Raw genomic sequence first — 18,612 nt, forward strand, 5'->3', positions numbered from 1 at the left:
GCTGCTTTTTTACTAACTAGCAATCTGATAACTAATACTAAGAATTAAAAAGTCCTTCTGGGGAAAAAAAATAACACTGTAATCCTAAGGAAATTCACAGTCAATAGTTCTACAGCAGCTACCAAAATGAGTAATACATATTTTTAATGTCATCTTTGTGGTGGTATTTTATGAATAATGTATGTCACAGATATGGCAATAATGGGACAGTAACCAAGTAGATACAAAAGCTTCGTATAAAAGTATGAATGAAAGCAAACGATAAACAATATGCCATCTTTAACAGGAGAAATGTAAGCTAGCCCATTTATTTGTTTAACACGATATTCTTTATATAATGTTTTAAATGTTGTATAATATATAATGGTTTATTAGGTTGCTGGCACATTAACAGGGAAAATGCTTAGGAATTTAAATTATCATACTAATAAATATGTATATTAGCAAATGAATATTTAGAATGCACAAATGTTAAAATTCAAAATCAGTCAAAATTCAATTAAACAACAAAAGATGCAGATAAAAATAATGAATTCTCTAATAAACTCTTCACTAACAGTAGCCTGAAATAAGCCCTAGAAACTTCTGTAGTTACATATCACTTATAACTTTAACTCTTGTAATTATTTCAAAGACAAAGTAACAGTGATGCATAAAAACATTGAATAGTAACAATGACAGAATATGAAACAAAAGACAAGCAAATAAAATGAAGAGCTGAACATGTATACATTGCTTTCCGTTTGTATCCATTTACTGGATATACCCAGTGGTTCGAACCTTGGCACTATATGATTTTTACTGTTGAGGTGACACTCTGATCCCGTGTGTAAAAAATGGGAAAAAGGGGTTAAATATGCACTTTTGTGTTGTGGCGTGTTCTTCAATTTTATACCTGCAATGTTCTCTTGGCTGTCTTCCAAAAAGTAAATAAGGCGGTATCTACTTGAGAGAATTAAGTCCTGTATGTATTTTTAATCCATATCTGATGTTGCCAGATGTTAAAATATAAATGCTAAATATTCCAGAATTATTTCCTTCTTACTTGCACAAGTTGCAGTCGGAGCTGAGTGTTTCTAGGTCTTTCCAGTGCTTGCCGCGCTTCTATTTGATGAAGTAGCTGCCCATTTTCCTTTTTTACTTTCTTGTTATGTCTGTAAACTAAAAAAAATAGTTGGACTGGTCAGATGAATTATAAAATAAGTATGCATTATTCTTGAGAGGTGAGTTTGAATGCAACAAGATGTATTTATCTAGCATAATGCAGATCACTTGTCTGTGGAGCAGTGTATATACCCAAATAGATAGTTGCTGGAATACAATACTATAATTACAACCCTTTAATATTTCATCAACATTGTACATATACTGAGTGTACAGAAACAATAGCTTTCCACAGGGATACATCACTGTCTCATCATGCATGGCTGTGAAAGCATAGGACATCATCCACATGAAATACATGTTGTTATGGCATATGTGGAGATACACAGTGTCAGTGGCAGAAAATCAGTGGATAATGCTAGGGCACAACAGGTAACACACTCACCTTTGGTGCAGAAGGATGAAAGTTCTATTCCCATACCAGATAGATGGATTGTTGACTGCAGTGAAGCATAATAGGGGACGGTGCCATATTTCTGAGTATGTTGTCATTCAAATGAGATATTTAACAAGGTCCCATCTGTTTGAGTTTATGGTAGCTCATCTGGATGTAAAATATCAAATAGCACCTATCAAAAATAATGGGGGTCCTTTATTTAAATAGAAAATAACTCTTATTTACAAAGTATTTGCATATTTACAAATGTTTACATATGTACAAACACATATTCAGAATCATGCTAAATTTTCATCCTTATTACACCCCACTCCTTTTTCCATAATCGTTATCTATTTTACTTAATACTGTTGCTAAAATCCATTTACCATTAAACAATTTCATTTAATCTTTCATTTCATATAATCCATATAACATGAAATAACGTTTTATCTATTCTCTTAAAATATTCTTTACTTCTATTCTTATAATATCCAAATTTAATCATACCCATGTTTATTTTATACACTTCTTTTATATCTTCAAAAATCTTCTTTACATAGTTTTTCGCATAACCTTTTAACTCTTTTACATTTTAAAAACATATGTTCCGTAGTTACTTCTTCTTGACATTGTAAACATATTCTATCACTTTTCTTTTTATGTCTCCACAAAAAATCTTGACATTCTAATTTCTGATTACACCATTTACTTCTTATTTTATAGCTTTAATTTTTCCATCTGTGAGATTTTCCTTTGGTTTTACATGGTAATGTTTTATCATTATGTTCTTATACCATACTGTTCTATCTTTTTCTATATCATAAATTTTTATTTTCCACAAAAAATATTTTTTTCTTGGTAACATTTTATTTCTTCATTTATACACTCTTTTTCCTCTTTATTCTTTTTTACCATGCCCCAGAATTCATCATACTTACAGTGGATATAAAAAGTGTACACACCCCTGTTAAAATGCCAGTTTTTTGTGATATAAAAAAATAGACCACAATAAATCATTTCAAAACTTTTCCCACCTTTAATGTGATCTATAACCTGTACAATTCAATTGAAAAACAAACAAATCTGTTAGGGGAAAATATAAAAAATAAAAAATGTACAATACGCTGGTTGCATAAGTGCCTACACCCTTGAACTAATACTTTGTTAAAGCACCTTTTGATTTAATTACATTAACCTGTCCATCTGACTTTTATGACTTTTATGAGCCAGTTAGTATGACACTGAATGAAGGTCTAGGTATGACAGCAGTTTATTTGGCTCTTGACAAAGCTTTTAATACTATCACTCATAATGTCATCTTACAATATCTACTTGAAAGAAATGCGAACTCTTTCATAGTGAACTACATCCAACAATGATTAACAGAGAGGAAACAGACAGTCTACATTTTTGGTAATAAACATGATTGAGTTACTGTGAGTAGGGAGGTCCTTAAGGTTCTGTGCTCAGACCAGTCCTTTTTTAACATGAGGAGAGGGTAATTTACATATGTATTTCAGACATGGAGTGCAATAGCTACACAATGAGGAAAGACTGCTTACACAGTCTTCTGCCATAGCATACACGTTCTTATGAATCACTAAGGGCTTTGACATGCAGGTACACTGCATACCATCTCTACTGTGCAGTGTTTATGAATAGCCCCTATAGAGAGCTGTTCAATCATCTTCCTGTATTCTGCACAACCACTTTCTTCAGAAAAAAATATAGATTTTCCAGGGTTCAACAATTTTTATAGGAGCATATGCCATAGCTCTGATGAGGTCCAATAAAGTGGCACTATGACTTCCTTGGACTTGGAAGCCATGCCTTTACTTATAAATAGGGTAGCACAGAATGATGTTCTTAATACTTTGGTCACATGTTGGTCAAAGGCCAGATTACTGTCTACATATGTTCCTAGATCCCTGACTACTGGGTCAGCTGTTAGGGGTATCTTAGCAATGGAATGATTAGCTTAGGTGTTCATTTTTCCAAAAGGCACTATAATGCATTTCTTGGCTTTGAGTTTTAGTCTGTGACTTTGACAACAATTATTTGTCTGTGTTAGACCCTCTAGTAAGATGTCTGTTTAATGAGGGGAATCTAAGATAGCTCCAGCTGCCAATCCAGTCATCTGAGAACTTGGTCAGTAAAAGGCCCTTGACATTAGCCTTTACCTCTGAGAAGTAGATGCCAAATAGCAGCGGTTCCAGTATGGATTCCTGAAGTACCCCACTGGTGACTGATAATAAAGCAACCCCCTACTCTTTTCAGTAGGTGCAGTGGGATCTTTTACATCCACCTGAGCTACCACTAACTTAAGCAGATGGAGTCTTGGGTTAATGTCTCATCTGAAGGATGGCATACTCAGGAATGCAGCACCCCTCTTATGCTGCACTGCACTGTCAGCTAATTATCTACCTGGTGTGGGAATAGGACCCACAGCTTTCTGTACCAAAGACAAGTGTGCTATTTGTTATGGTACTGAAACTGCTTTGATATTGCAGACATACCTGATGTCTACTCACAATTTAAATGCATCCCAGTGAGCAGATATTGATAACTGATATCAGAACGGTATCCTGTGATACAGCAGACTGAGCCATTTGAATATCTGCAGAATGTCAAACAACTCAGGCTTTGTTGCCTCTGCTTGTAGTATTTAAAAAAAATTACTGACTACTATTTCCATATCTGTACTAATCTTAAAGCTGTGAATGAGTTTTGATGTCTCTTAAAAAGCCTGGGACTCAAAATCTTTTTTAATCCAAAGTCTCCAGGTTTTATTACTCTTTCCTACCAAATTACTAATAAAAACACATTAGATTATTTTATAAAAAAAAATAATAAAACTACATCCACACTAGTAATCAATCAGTTCAAAATTCCAAAATGTGCTGTTTTCTGTTTAACTTGGCCTATCATGCTTATGGACTGAAGACTAAGATTATCTCTGAAAGATAGCTACATATCATATGCAGTAGAATATGATGGATTATTTACTATAAAACTATAGCCATGTTTAAACTTGACCCCACCTTGCTGTAGATCCCCAATTCATGTTCAGCTGCTCCTTGCATTTATCTTGGTTTGAAGTCATTAGCCCATCCATGGCCTATCTCATGTGACATTGTTCTAAAATATGCACAGCGTAAAAAATCACAAGGTTACTACCATATTTGTTACACTGAAAGTATCATAAGTATCAGACAGCTATGCTGTCCCTTAAGTCCCATTTATGCTACATGTTGTCTGTGACATCTCCATCTCCTCCATCTCACTACATGTTTTATTATTTTTAAATGCATGCAAGTTTATCATTAGTGTATTAGAATGTTTAAAACCCAAGCACTGTACAATATTAAAAGTTAGTGTAATTAAAAAACAGGTCTAAAAAAGAATAAATGTGATAAAACACACACATATATGTATATATATATATATATTGACTGTACTCTCACATCACAAGTTAGATGTATAATTGATAGCATAAGTATCTATTTTGTGTTACTTATATCCATGTGTTAACATTCCTAGCAAGAATACATTTTTTAGCTGTTCTTTCTGACATATAACATTATATATAAATGCTATTATCTCGATGTTATTTAGTAAATTGAGTGATTTAATTTTGAATGTATAACCTCCATTTATTACCACTGTTTACCTTACCATCTTCCTTCTGTATCTACCCTTTTATTAGCTTTACTAAGTGGAGCCTATAAACATCACTCTAACTGCCTACCACCCTCCTGGAAGACCAGAATTGTTTTATCTACCAAGATACAACCCTCCAACCTTCTTGGAAACATACCAAATAAGACAGTGAAAGTACGTGCTACTCTAATACGTTTCACTCAAAAGATTTAAGAATTGTGTATGTTAACCTAGCTACCTACATAGGACTGCCTGCAGCCGATACCCCCTATCCCCACTACCAAACTAGTGGAGTCTCCCCTCCTACATCTTTCTCAACAGTTCCCCTTGTGGTTTTAATACATTATTTCCCTCCCCATCCTTTTTTATCACCCCCTTTTCTCTAGCCACTGTCTTAGCTATTATTTATCTGGCCACTAAGTCAAACCCTTCTACTGCCTTTTTGCTCCTCTTACTTCACACCTCTCCTATACCTATATAAGTGTCTTGGAAGCCTTTTCTTTTTTCCAGACTGTTTGTCTTTCACCCTCCCCTCCCAGACTGTGTTACATATACTACTACCTTACACTTCTACTCCAACTCTGTATACTTCCCTAAGTTGAAACTTTCTTTACCTTATATACACTACCTGTGCTTACTTACCTGCTGTTTCCTTCTCTCTATAGATTGTTTTCAGCAACACACCACTCTCTTGTGTCTTCCTGCTCCGTTCGCCCTTCGCTCACTCCCCTACCCTGCCCCCATATCCCACCCGCCCCTACCATCTCCACATTTATACCCTCATAGACACACCCTTTACTTTTCTCTAACCACTCAGGATAACGTTGCCAGCCACACCCTCTTTCTCTCCACTCCCCTACAGTATAAATCCCTCCTACTCTCACCTGCCTAATCTCTTCTAAACAACATAACCCAACTCTTCTCATTCCATACCTTACAGTCCCTTTCTATCATGTATTACCAGCATCCTACCTTACTACTACCAACTCTCCTTACTATGCTCACCTCTACCTATCTTTTAACCTCATATGCACAACCCCTTCATTATACTCTTACCATCCCTAACAAACAAACAATAACTTCCCCCCTAGCCCTACCCACAAGCTATCTCTTATACTATCTACAAAACCAGCTACCTTCAAGCCAAATATCATCGTCTTGCTCATATTAAATACTCTATACTTATCCACAGAAGACAACTCGACTACTACTGTAAATCTCCACAATACTACAACCTTACAGTACTCCACTCATTATTAGATGGGGACATCCACCCCAACCCGGCCCCAACCCTTCTCCAACATCCCCTAACTATTACCAATACAAAACAAACCCATCACCTTTACACATGCCCTATAAATCACTCTCAATAGCCCATCTAAATATACGTAGCATTTGCAACAAAATACCACTACTTCATGCTCTTCTTGAAGTTCAGCAGTTTGACATCCTTTGCTTAACAGAAACATGGCTCAAACCCACAATAAAAGATAATGAAATTCTACCCCCAGGCTACAGTATCCTTCAACAAGACCGCCTAAATAAAAAAGGTGGAGGGGTTGCAATTCTCTATAAGGAAGGACTTCAAATTATCAAAACTAGTCATAACTTACCATCTAACAACAATGCAGAAATAATTATCTCTAAACTGCAGCTGAACCTGCATAAAACAATAAACATTATATGTACATATATTCCCCCAGGTAATAATGCTACTACACTAGAAGACATATTAAACTGGCTTTCCTTAAATCTCCAACAAGAAACAATACTATTAGCAGACATTAATATTGACTGGAATTCATGTATACAAACAAACCCATCCACCCTTATCAACCTGCATGGCTTCTCTCAAACCATTAACTCCCCAACAAGAACAAATAAGCTTAATAATAAAGAAAGCATCCTTGACTGGATACTTATAAATAGTCCACAACAAAACTACACTACAGGAATCCTCCCAGATGACCTTAGTGACCACTCTCTAACATATATTATCAGACATAAAAGTAATTGTACTATCCCTACATCAGTCAGATCATCTCACAGCAAAAAACATTTTGACCCCAAATTGTTTCAAACTGAACTTAAGTAATGCAATTGGTCACCTCTTAGGTCTCTCCCTATTAATGAAGCAGTTAATTACTTTAATACCACCTTCCTGGCAATCCTAGAACATCATGCTCCAACACGATCCATTAGAATGAAAACTAAATCAGCCCCATGGCTCTCAAAAAATACTAGGAAGCTAATCCTTAGTAGAAATAAAACCTGGGCAAAATGGCATAACACAAAAAACCTAACTGACCACCAATCTTTTAGACAGCAAAGAAATATGACAAAAAAAGCTATTCTACAAGATAAAAAGAACTTTTATACTCAATTGCAACAATCATCCCCTCACCTATCACAAAAATTCTGGTCTTCTATCAACACACTAATATCCCCTGGAAAAGTATCTACACCTAATCCTTCAGGTTCTAATCCTGATTGCCCAAGGCAAACAGCTAATACCTTCAATACTTTCTTTACTTCTGCTATACTTAATCTAGCTAATCAACAAAACCCTGATACCTCCAAACTACCCACTCCTACCTCCACTCCCCCCCCTTTCCACCTCAAACCTATATCCACTTCCTATATCTCTGCCCTGTTACAGAAATTAAAACCTTCCACCCCCTCAGCTGATAAACTACCAGCTGAATACCTGCAAATTGGAGCAAAAGCCATTGCCTACCCCATCTCCATATTGATTAATAGAACCATAGAAGAAGGCACTATTCCATCACTCTGGAAAATCTCCCACATCATTCCTCTTTTCAAAGGTGGAGACTCCATTGAGTTTTCCAACTTCCGCACCATAGCATTACTATCTCCACTTGCAAAAATTATGGAGAAATGCATACACAAACAATTACTTACCCATCTACTTTGTCACAATCTTCTAGCTGACTGCCAACATGGTTTTAGGCCATTCCATAGTACTACCACAGCCTTACTATCCTTTACTGACTGTATCAATAATAACCGCAACAAAAATATCCTTTCCTCAGCAACTTCTAATCCACCGATTGAAGTCCCTCTATCTTGACCACCTAGCTATAAACTGGTTCACATCCTATCTGGAAAACTGAAAACAAGCTGTTCTTTGGAATAACCAACTTTCTGACCTCCTCCCCACCTCTATAGGTGTCCTGCAAGGCTCTATCTTAGGCCCTCTACTGTTTTCCATTTTCATAAATGACCTTCACCTAGCTACCCCAGATACAACTTGCATTCAATATGCAGACGACACTACCATCATTTGCTCTGGTTCCAACCAAACTGAACTTCATTTCCTCACACAAAAAGCCTTCACCTCACTGTCTTCTCCTTAACCCAAATAAAACTAAACTTCTGCTTTTTGCACCCTCCCACTTATCACCCTCCTTTAATTTCCCACTCTCATCTAATAATGGTACGCTAATCTCTCCTGATCACAGCACCAAACTCTTAGGAATTACAATTGATAACCAACTAAAATTTGACTCTCACATAAACTCCACCATAAAATCCACAAACAAAAAACTAGGATCTCTCTATAGAATCAAATCTTTTCTGACTCCTGAAGCCAGAACCACTATAGCTAGAACTCACTTAATCTCTACCTTATTATATGCCTCCCCCATATACACTAATCTTTCTAAGCATAATCTTAATAAACTAGCTACAGCATTTAACCACATTGCCAGATTTGCTACAAACTCTCCATACAGGACTCATCACTGTCTCAATCTCAAAAAACTAGGCTGGCTGGAATTACCTCACCTGATACAATTCTACCAACTTACAATGGCCCATAAAGCCCTATACCACCCTGACAACACTCCAATGCTCTCCTCCCTCATTAAATCATACAATAATCTGGGGAAACTGCGCTCCTCTAACAGAATGCTGATTCATACTTCCTTTTCAAATAACGTAGCTGGTGACACTAGACTTTCTAATTCTGTTGGCAAAATATGGAATCTACTACCACAAAACCTTACTACCATAACATCACTCCCATTATTCAAAACTAACTTAAAACTATTTCTCACTAACCATTGGCTGTGCTCCTGCAATAACCCTGACTAAACAGCTTATCTGACTCTTTAAGCTAACCTTCTCTGCTTAATTTCCTAACTCTGTCTCTCCAGAGTATTTACTCACCATGTCTGAGTGCACTAGGCATTTTTTTTCCTTTTCTTACATACTCACTAATATTTTTCAATTTTTCTGATCTCACAAATGACTACCCATCTGCTTTCTCAACTTTACTTTTTTAGCCCTCTTCAATGACATTTGTTATTTTCTGCATGATTATAGTGTGTTTTTTATTATTATTATTTAGTGTGAGCTTTTAATATTATTATTACCACTTAGATGAATAGTTTTTAGTAGTATGTTAGTGGAGCTTTTCTCCTCGGGCCTCCACTGAAAATGGACATGTATCCAGCTGGACTAGCCCGGTCAACAAATGTAAAATAAATAAATAAATATGTGTATATATGCATGTATATATATATATCTATATATCTATATATATATATATATATATCTATATCTATATATATATATATATATATATATATATATCTATATCTATATATATCTATATCTATATATATATATATATATATCTATATATATATATGGGTCCCCTTCACTACACAGACATGCCACAAAGCCGACACCCAAAACACGGAGACCAAAAGACCGAAAACACACAATACCGACAACTCACAAAAGCGAACACTATAACACGGACACCCAAAACACCGACACACAAAACATAAACTACACATTACACACAACTATATATGCACTAACCTTAACCCAAACCCTAACCCTAAGGTCCGACACTACCGCACCCTAACCCTAACTCCCTCACAAACTCCCCTTGAGTACCTTGTTCCCCATTGGCCCTTTTTTTCAATTATAAAGGAATTCCCAATACTATTCTAGCATGTCCAAAGGTCAGTTGTCAATCTCCTCTCCGGTCCAGCTGGTGAATCTGGGAATCTTGAGGGAATGTTACAACCGCCTCATGTACACAGACAACCCTCTCCTACTCCCAACAAATTCCAACACATGTGAGAGATGCAACCATATAGCCAAACTGGAGGCTAAGCTCTCTCAACTCAGTACTGGCATAACCAGTCAGGAGGAAAAGGAAACCACACTCACTACAATTCCAGTCTCACATAGACCTACCACGACAGCAAACCAAACACATAAACACACAAAAACATACCCGGAGGCTCTAAATAAAAATCTGCCTAAGCAGCAGAGACCTCCAAAGCAGACACCCAAGCAACCGCTACCCCAAAACAAAACACGTGCAACACATAGCTCACAAAGCCAGTGTGCCGAACAGTCACAGCCCTTAAGGCTAAACAATACACCTGATACACTTGTAATAGGTGACTCTATCGTCAGGCACACTGACATCCCGCTCACCAGGCTGAACAAGGAGAAGGTCACGGTGAGCTGCCTGTCGGGTGATAGGATCTGCCACATAACACAAGCACTCAGGTCACTCCAAGGCAAGTACAAATATGACTCAGTCATTGTCCATGCTGGTGTGAATGACCTGAGACATACCTCCCTGGACTACATGAAAAGAGACATAGAGGAGCTCTCTGAGCATGTAGCCCAGGCCGGTATGACCCTGACCTTGAGTAGCATCTTACCTTCACCAAGAATGATGCCACAATATGAAGACAAGATGATCAATTTCAACAATTGGTTTAAGTATTGGTGTCATTCAAAGGAGATCCAATGCCTGACAGCCTGGGATGACATGCTCGACAAGCCAAGATGCTTCACTAGGGACGGCTTGCACCTATCACCCATGGGCTTTCGGATATTGGCAAAGGCTCTTGCTACCCCCATAGTGCCTTTTTTAGGCAAGGCTCAAAAAAGACAAACCCACCTCCATAGGTATCACAAGGGATAAGAAACTAAGAGTAATGCTACTCAACGCCAGAAGTCTAAACCTCAAGATGCATACACTCGAAACTCTCCTTAGCATGGAGAACATCGATATCTGTGCAGTAACAGAAACCTGGTTCAAGAATCCCGACAGCACCCCAGCACTACCAGGTTATACCTCATACCATGCTTTTCATCCCCAAAACTTGGACCGAACCACAAAAAGAGGGGGAGTATCAATATTCGTCAAAGATACCCACACCTCCAGGTTGGTGGCACAGCACGAAGCATCAGAGACTATCCATGTGCAACTAACAGTGGGTAATACTGCCTTCCAGTTTATAGCCTGCTACAGACCACCCTCCCAAACCAAGGAACTCCACTCGGCCTTCCTGAGAACACTGGAAAATATGAATTTCTCTCCAAAAACCATTATATTGGGCGACTTCAACTACCCAAACATAGACTGGGAGCATTACTCTAGCTCCAACACCCTAGCCCAAAGGTTCCTAGAATTTATAAACTCAAATGCTATGGAACAACTTGTTACCACTCCCACAAGAGGGGAAAACATACTGGACCAGATCATCACCAACATGGGGACTCTATGCTCCAGACCAAAAGTGTATCCCTCACTGGTAAGATCAGACCATAAACTAATCTCACTGGATATTCACATCCCGACCCCACCCCCTGCCCAGAAAACCACAGTGAAAAACTTCTCTAAAGCAAATTTCACACTCCTCAAAACCGAGGTAGAATCCTTCAAAGCCCCCGGGCCTGTGGAAAATACAGCCCAGACCGCAGAATCCTTTATAAACGCATTCTATGAACACCTTCAGGAATGCATGGATCATGCAATCCCAAATAAAACCAAGACCCAATCCTCCAAAGGCAGATGTCCTGTCTGGTGGACCCAGCCATAAACAAACTATACAATAGAAGGAGGAAGCTACTACATGATAGAGCAAAATCCCAAAAAGGGAAGGCATCTCTGATCAGTATTAGCAAAAAACTACGGGCACTCATAAAATCGTCTAAGGCCAGCTTCAAGAGAAAAATTGCACAGGACACTAAGGATAATCACAAGGCTTTCTTTAGTCATGTTAGGAACCTGGGTGGGAATTCCCAGATATGCTCAAAATTAGTCCAAAATGACAAAAAATACACTGAACCCACAGACATTGCCAACATCCTAGCTGACAGGTTCAGTGCAAACTTCTTTCCCCTCTCCCCACCAAAAGGGCAAATATCTATCCCAGCAGAGTGCTGCCCCCCTGACATCTCAGATGCTCAGGTAAGAGCCGCCCTCTCCAAAGCAAAAAACACAGCATCAATGGGACCAGACGGTGTCCCGGGCTGCATCCTACATGAACTCCAAGAAGAGCTAAACCCAAACATAAAACTACTGTTCAATCTCAGCCTTACTACAGGATATGTACCCAAAGAGTGGTGTACAGCAACGGCAGTCCCTCTCCACAAAGATGGTGCCTCAACAGATCCTGGAAACTATCGCCCCATAAGCCTGACTATCTTGGTCTGCAAAGCTATGGAAAGGATCATCATGGACCTTATAAATTAAGATATTGGGGACCTACAGACACTGGATCCTAGCCAGTTCGGCTTTGTTAAGGGCAGATCCTGCCTCTTAAACCTGGTCAATTTCTTTGAAACAGTCACCAAGGCCATTGACGAGAGGAAGGTGGTCCACACAGTCTACCTTGACCTCGCAAAAAGCCTTCGATACAATACCCTACTCGGGCATTATAGATAAGCTCACCAGCTTAAATATAAACCCCTATGTCACTAGATGGGTTGCAAACTGGCTCAAGGACAGAACCCACATGGTTAGAATTGCTGGAGCCATGTCAGACTCCAAACCAGTTACAAGTGGCGTCCCACAAGGCTCAGTCCTGGGACCTCTCTTGTTCGGTATATATTTCTCAGAGGTACAGGCCAACACGGAAGGACTGTGGCTGACCAAGTTCGCAGATGACTGCAAACTGGGCGCCATAATAGACTCTCCAGCCGACACAAGCATCCTCCAAAAGGGCCTTATAGAAATGGACAACTGGTGCCAGAGCCATGGCCTCAAGCTAAATGCCAAAAAGTGTATAGTCATCCCCTTTGGCAAAAACAAAGTGCCCACAAATTACCACATAAGTGGTAATCCATTAAGTACGGAAGAAGTAATTAGGGACCTGGGGACCCAAGTTGATAGCAATCTCTCATTTGACAACCACGTGGCCAAAGTGGTTAGAAACACATTTTATATAGCCCACCTAATCATGAAGGGATTCACATCTAGATCAGGGGAGGTCATCATGCCTCTTTACTCATCCCTCATCAGGCCCATAATTGAGTACAATGCCCCTTTTGGGATGTACCTTACCAGACACCTGCAGCAACTGGAAAGACCCCAAAAGTACTTCACCAAGAGGATCAAAGGGCTCAAACAGATGCCATATGCTGCCCGGTTAAAGAAACTCCAGCTCTTCTCAGTGGCATACCGCCTGCTCAGAGGCGATCTGTGCCTGACATATAAAGCCATGTCCAACTCGGAATTAATGGACATGCTGCACCTCAGAAAATCCAAATCCCATCGAGCTACACGCTCGAGAGACTTGAACCTCAGCACTGAAATAAATAGGACATGCTGGAGGGACAGATTCATAACCCAGAGGCTCCCCTCACTCTGGAATAAAATCCCAGTCCAGGTTAGGCACAGTCCCTCATTGACTCTCTTCAAGAGGAATCTTGATGAGTGGATGGGGGATCGTAGGTTTACCCCGGGTATCACTTCTGCGTCACTGTTAGACAGAGGCACAGTATACTAACCTCAAAAAAGGGCATAGCAAAATTAATTTAAAATGGGTGGCGAAAGCCAAACACACTCTGGCTAGGCTTATAAATGCCCTAGGGCAGATAGCCTAGTATGAACATATGAACCTATGAAACTATGAACTCACTTAACCCACCCCTAAACCTAAAGTCCGTCACTATCGCACACTTACCCTACCTGCACCCTAACCCTAACTCACTTAACACGCCCTTAAACATAAAGACCGTCACTATCGCACACTCGCGCTACCCGCACCCTAACCCTAACTCACTTAACCCGCCCCTAAAACTACAGTCTGTCACTATCACACACTTACCTTACCCGCACCCTAACTTTAAGTCGACACTACCGCACACTCACCTTTCCCGCACCCTAACCCTAAATCCCTCACTATCGCACACTTACCTGTCCGCTCCCTAACGCTAAATCCCTCACTATCGCACACTTACCGAGTCGCGCTCACACGTTGCCCATGTCGGTGTTTCGGCTGTCGGGATTTCACCTTGTCGATCATCTGCATCATCAGTCTTTTGGTCTCGGTGTTTTGGGTGTCAGCTTTGTGGCGTGTCGGTGTAGTGAAGGGGACCCATATATATATAAGTGTGTGTATATGTTGTTGTTGTTTGTCTTTCGGCTTTTTCCCGGTAATGGGTCGCCACAGCGGAACTCCGGTCCGCTAATGATTGGCAGTAGATTTTTACAAAATGCCGAGGTGCCAGCTCGATGCCCAACCTTCAATGAAGGCACGCCCATTCATGCACGCATGTCTTATTATTTATTTATTTATTTTATTTATTTAAACACAGCAGAACTTTCGAATGCTACCCAACCGCGGGGAGGACATGCAGACTCCACACAGAAGGCACTCCCAAGCCAAGCCGAGAATCGAAAGGGAGAACCTCTTGCTGTGAAGTAACAACGCTATCGCCGTACCACGGCGGCATTATATATATATATATATATATATATATATATATATATATATATATGCGATAATACATTAATTCAAATTAAGAACATCATGAGCCAGATTTAAATTGATCCTCCTAAATAGCTGATACCTCAAAGTTCTCCTGAAGGAAATGCCTGAATCAATAAAGGTAGTTTATTCCAAAAGACTGGGGCAAGGCACAAAGGGCAATGTTCAAGAGGTTTGTAAACTGGTTCTTGGAATAGTCAGCAGCCTCTCTTGTGATGAGTGATGGACCTACCTAGGACACAGTGCACAAAAAGTTCCCTCAAATAAGCATGATCCAGGTTGAATAAGGCCTAAAAGGTGAGAATAAGAACCTTAAAAACTGATCTGACAGAGACTGGTAGACAGTACAATTTAAAGGTCACAGTGACTCAAGACACACAACAAATTATATCCACACATGTGAAAGGGGATATCTGACAGCCACAACTGTGTAGCTGTGTTTGCAAAAATAACAGTGTGTCTTTACATATAGACATATATCGCTATATTAAAATGTGAAGTGTTCATAACATTGACATTCAAAGCAGTAACTCCAGAAGCCCAAAACAGCAGAATGTTGAACTGTTGTAACAGAGAAGAACAGAAGAGTGAATTTGTTTGCTTTTCCAAGCCCACTTCCCCTGCCACTTATATATACTAACTCCAAGATCATACTATAGCTGGGAATGGGCAAAACCCCAAATCCAGCTGTAATGTGATCTCACACAATCACCCACTTCCACTCTGTGATCATTCTGCCATTTCAAGCTACTGGGGTCAGTGTTCTGAACATCAATTTTCTGAACATTCAACATTCCAAAGTAATATAAATATATGGATATATAGGTAGATATAAAGATACATATAGATATATAAGATTTTAGCACACACTTATAGCACACAGTATTAAAGGATATAGTAGCCATTTTTAAGGAAAAATAGAAGTGAGATTACTAATATGAGTTAGTGGCATAATGACCACAACATTAAAAGAGTTTTAAAAACCTAGAAATCCAAAACACTGCAAAACCAAATCCAAGACAGAAGCAGGGTCCAAACACGGAGTATCACAGCAATCACTTTATTGATTTAGCGCTTTTGTCGGCCTTAAGCCTCAGACTTCATCAGAAACACATAAAATAAATTTTACAAACTTAAATACCTTCCATGATAGTCACATGGTACGTAAAAACACTCCCCCTAGTTAATTGAACAATTGATTCTTAAGAAAAAAGTTTTTAAAATTACATTTAAATTGACTCTATAAACAAACTCTTGTTCCTAAACATTGATAAATATATGAGTATATATCAAAAAACTCATTTTTATAAATACATGTACATCAACCAGTATTTAAATGAAATTAGAAATAAATATGAATACTACAATAAATAAGTGTATAGATAGTTGAATATATGAATGAATGGAATACTTATTACATTGACACTATCAGATCCAAACATAACATTAATAAACATATCATTACTACAACTGGTGTTGATTCACAAACAAGACATAAAATTAAGTGAATCAAAAAAACTATTAAAATATTAATTTGATGCTGATTAAATATGAAACTCTGATCTCAGTTTTAGATATTCAAATATCTATACACTTATTTATTGTAGTATTCGTATTTATTTCTAATTTCATTTAAATACTGGTTGATGTACATGTATTTATAAAAATGAGTTTTTTATATATACTCATATATTTATCAATGTTTAGGAACAAGAGTCCCATTTCCGCCTCTCTTGCATCAACAAGGACCAGTACTGGATGACGAGAGGCAGCGGGCAGTGCTAATGGTTTGTCTGATGTCGGAAATTGTTTGGCGTCCTATTCCTTATCGGAATGGATCAACGCTGGACTATCTAGTGAATTCAAGGATTATGGTGACACCAATAACACCAAAAACTATGTAGGAACTGTGGACGAACAACTCAGACATCTTGAAAAAGAAATCACAAAACTTTTCAAATTACAGGTGGAGAATAAGTATTCACAGGAATGCCTACGGAGGGAACATGTACCCAAAGGACTGAGGACATGGAGATTTCCCTCAGGTATTGTTCAAGGCACCGAGTTTTACAAAGAACTTATTTCAATGTTCAGTAGACATGGTTGTGAATTAGTTGAATGCCTGATGAGGGAAAATGATAGGAAAATGGTAACATTCAAGAAAACAATTGATGAATGTGATGCTATTCTCAAAAATGACTTAGATTTTCCGCAAAAAATAGACAAATACAGGACAATGTTTGTTAATGTAGATAAATATGTGGAGGATTTGGTTAACAAAAAAAGTAAAAACTTGCAAAGGGACAAAAAAGATTATGATGCTGGGATGGCTTATCCCCCACCTAGTGGATATGGTAGAGTACAGCAAGTTAATGTTAGGGAAAATATGTATGTAAATGATTATGTTGATCAAGACTTGAGGGATGAAGTTGAAAATGACAATCTTGACATTGTAGCCCCTTTAGACATGCCCCTGAGGAGGTCAGAATGCCTCTAGAATCGAATGAGGCAATCCACCCAGAACAGGGATGTTGAGAACAATGGGAACTACAGGAACACATTTTCCATCAGGGACCATCCCTACAGGGGACGGGGGAAGGTGAACAACAGGTGGTAATTGATTCTGTTACACAAATGCAACACATATAGTTACGAACAAAGAGGGTGATTTCAAAATATTTAACTTAAGTGACGTAAATGTTTACTTAAAGTGGGCTGAATTATTCCAAAAGGGGCTTAATTATGTTCCTGCCAAGATTCCTGCTGTAGAAACTGCCCTTTTGGAGTTAAAAGTTTTTGTGAGGAAACTTAACTTGTGTTTTTACTTTGACAATGAGTTCAGCAGTACACATGCCACCCAATGTAAAAAAATTGAGTACATTCAACCCCCCTTTACATCCTTTGTTATATGCGTTTGAAATTCTTTGTGGTAATCAAGTTAGAAATCTTATTAAACATAAGAAAAAAGATTTTATAACCAATTTCACAAATGAAGAAAGTGAACTCTTAAAAAACATATGTGACAACATGAATATCAGGGTAATGAAACCTGATAAGGGAGGGGGTATTGCAGTAATGGAAAAAAACGTGTACTTAGAGAAAATGTTTGTGCACTTGTTCAGTGATAGTTATGAACAAACATCACTGAATGAATTGAATTTAGCCTACAGGTACACTGACGTTATTTTGAATGACTTGCTTCTAGATGGACAGATCACTGCAAGTGAGTTTAACTTTTTACAACAGAAATCACCCCGGATATCGACCATTTTTGGCATCCCAAAAATCCACAAAAATATTGTGGACCCCCTGTTGAGGCCCATTCTGGATGTTAAGGCACCCAAAACATTCAATCTGGCCAAATTTGTGGATTTCCAATTAAAGAAAATGTGTTGGACAAACACCAACATGTCCTTAAGAACTCCTGGGATTGTTTAAGCGAGATTAAAGATAACTTGTATTGTGAACATCTGATCTTAGCCACGATAGACGTTAATGACTTATTCACTGTTATCCCTCACGATACTGGTACTCAATGGTTTTATGACTTTCTTTGTTCCAATACCACTTTTGGCCATAACAGGATTTTAATGTTTAGAACACTTATAGAGGTAATCTTAGACAATAATTTCA

The 18,612-nt window shown here is 38.4% G+C and overlaps 1 long non-coding RNA gene across 1 annotated transcript; it reads right to left on the reverse strand.

Annotated features, from left to right (window-relative positions):
- Window positions 1–271: 271 nt before the first annotated feature.
- Window positions 272–1,727, reverse strand: LOC122798859. Its single transcript, XR_006364315.1, has 2 exons — window positions 1,550–1,727; window positions 272–1,161 (listed from the first exon to the last, which is right to left on the reverse strand). It is a non-coding gene; the product is annotated as an uncharacterized LOC122798859 (long non-coding RNA).
- Window positions 1,728–18,612: the final 16,885 nt, after the last annotated feature.

This window comes from Protopterus annectens, chromosome 3.part1, assembly GCF_019279795.1.
Source record: "Protopterus annectens isolate FY-2018-M chromosome 3.part1, PAN1.0, whole genome shotgun sequence".
In the NCBI taxonomy this organism is placed as follows: Eukaryota; Metazoa; Chordata; order Ceratodontiformes; family Protopteridae; genus Protopterus; species Protopterus annectens.